We start from the raw sequence: 2,500 nt of genomic DNA, 5'->3' as shown, positions 1-2,500 counted from the left end.
GGGGGGCGCCGTCGGGTGGCGCGGGGGCGCCCCCGCCGCCCGCCGCCTCCCCCCGCACGCGTCGGGCCTCCCCCCGGGCCCCCGCGGGCCGGGGGACGCGGCCGGCGAGCGTCGGACTCCAGCGCGGAAGTGTCGCGGATGAGTGCGGACCGGGGCGCCCGCGGCCCAGCGGCACTTCCAGGGGCTCGGGGAGGAGATGGTTGAAGCCTGGGTGAAGCGCGCCCTCGGCCGTCCGTGTCGCTACCCGCCGGAGAACACCTCCGCCGGATCAGTAGGTACCAACGAGGCGAGCGAGAGAGCCGGGACTCTGTCCGGGGCCGAAAAGCCTGTTTCCCTGGAGCTTTTGCGAAAGGACCCGTGACAGAAGATGCGCGGAGCTCAGAGATCAGCATGGGCAGGGCCTTCTTGCATCCGATTTTGCCCAGGCAGGGCTCCAGGAACCGGGTTACAAAAAGCAAAAAGCCCTGGAGCTCAAACGAAAGGTTTAGTGACAAGATAGCCGTGGAGCTCCGATAACAGCATGGCAGGACCAGGATGGGGCCTATAAAGGGTCCACGGCGGGCATCCGTTGGAGCCCGACGTACGGGCCGGGCACGTCTCCTTCTCCCCCGGAGGCAGCGCCCCCCGGCGGGCCAAATCGGGTACTGCAATTTGTGGAAGTTTCGCAGATGAGTGCGGACCGGGGCGCCCGCGGCCCAGCTGCACTTCCAGGGGCTCGGGGAGGAGACGGTTGAAGCCTGGGTGAAGCGCGCCCTCGGCCGTCCGTGTCGCTACCCGCCGGAGAACACCTCCGCCGGATCAGTAGGTACCAACGAGGCGAGCGAGAGAGCCGGGACTCTGTCAGGGGCCGAAAAGCCCGTTTCCCTGGAGCTCCTGCGAAAGGACCCGTGGCAGAGTAGGCACGGAGCTCGGAGAGCAGCAGGGCCGGAGCTCGGAGAGCAGCAGGGCCAGGGCTCCCTCCCTTCCATAGGCTGCCCAGGCAGGGCTCCAGGAGCCCGGTACCAGCTCTCCCCGTCCGACAGCCTCCTCTCTGGAAGCGGAGAGCGGACGCAGTCGGGCTCCCGGACCGGGGCCCTGGGAGAGCCCTGCCGGGAGCCACCGGGACGGGCCCGTGCGGACGGGTGCGCGGCGCCCCCCGGCGGTCGAAGGCGGAACCGCGGAGGTCTCTCTATCTCTCTCTCTCTCTCTCTCTCTCTTTCTCCGGGACTCCCGGCCTCCCGTTCCCCCGACTCCCCCTTCCGAGGCCGAGACGGGGCAGCGCCGGGCGTCCGGCGGAGCCCGGCGCCAGGCCCGGCCCGTCCCCCTCTTCCCCCGGCGGCAGCGCCCCCCGGCGGGCCGAATCGGGTACTGCAATTCGCGGAAGTTCAGCCGATGAGTGCGGACGGGCACCCCTCGGGCCGGGAGGCGGCTCCAGGAGCCCGGGGAAGCGTCGGAGGACGCTCCGCGAGAGCGTCGCGCGCGCCGCCCGTCCCGCTACGCCCGAGGGAACCGGCCAGAGAGCATCACAGGTGGCGAACAGAGTCAAGCCGGAAAAGAGAAAACGGAGGGCTGCGGTTGACGCGAGAGAAGGGCCCCACGTCTCCCATTTCCGCAACCCGATCGATGTGGCACCCCGCGCCCCGGCGGGGAGGGACGATCGCTCGGCCGGAACCCAGGGGTCTCGGCCGGCTCCAGGCGAACCCGACCCTCCCTCTGCCCACGGCGCGCCCGGAACCCCTCCGCCCGGAGAGGGCGTCCGGTCCCCAGGCGTCCGCCCGAGCGCTCCGGTCTCCGGAGCCGGGCGGGCCCCGCACCCGTACCCCGTGCGGCGCGGTCTGCTCCGTCCGCCGGCACCCGCAGGCGTCCGACGCCGCCAGGGGTGCCGGGGAAGCGTCCCCCTCGCCCAGCGAAGGGCGCTCGCCCCCGGACCCCGGCGGAGCACACGATTTCCCAGGAACCGAACGAGCGTCGCATCGAGATCCGAGGACGCGGCCAGCCCCGACGGCCGCTCCTCGCAAGCCCCAGGAGAGGGCCCTGCGCGCCGCCCCCGCTCCGGCGAGGCGGCCGCACGGAAGGGTTCGCCCGCCGGGCCTCCCCCGCCGCGGACGGGAGGGCCGGACGGGGCGGAGGTCAGAGCGAGAGAGAGAGAGAGCGCGGGAGAGGAGCCGAGTCTGGCGGCAGGGCGAGAGAGAAGCGCAGACTCGGAGCGAGACCGTCCAGGATGACGCAGGGAGAGCGGGAGGCGCTTTTCGGAGGGAGCCGGCGGAAGCTGCGGTCGCCCGTGCGCCAGGCGGCGGCATCCCGGAAGGGCGACGGAGCCCCGCGAGATGGAACCTCTTTACACCCTTTCACCCCCCCGGGACAAGATGAAACCTGTCAGGCGTAGATCGGGATGAGGTGGGGCTGGGGGCAGTTGCTGCCGTCCCAGCGAAAAAAACCACCCCCCAGGACGGCTTGCACCGGTTTCCTAGCGAACAGGTTGTTGGGTGAGGCGAAAACAGGCGAAATCGAGCGTGGTGAC

The sequence above is a fragment of the Pseudophryne corroboree genome, unplaced genomic scaffold (assembly GCF_028390025.1).
Source record: "Pseudophryne corroboree isolate aPseCor3 unplaced genomic scaffold, aPseCor3.hap2 scaffold_385, whole genome shotgun sequence".
Taxonomy (NCBI): domain Eukaryota; kingdom Metazoa; phylum Chordata; class Amphibia; order Anura; family Myobatrachidae; genus Pseudophryne; species Pseudophryne corroboree.
The sequence above is the reverse complement of the archived record's forward strand: the minus strand, read 5'-3'. Positions refer to the sequence as shown.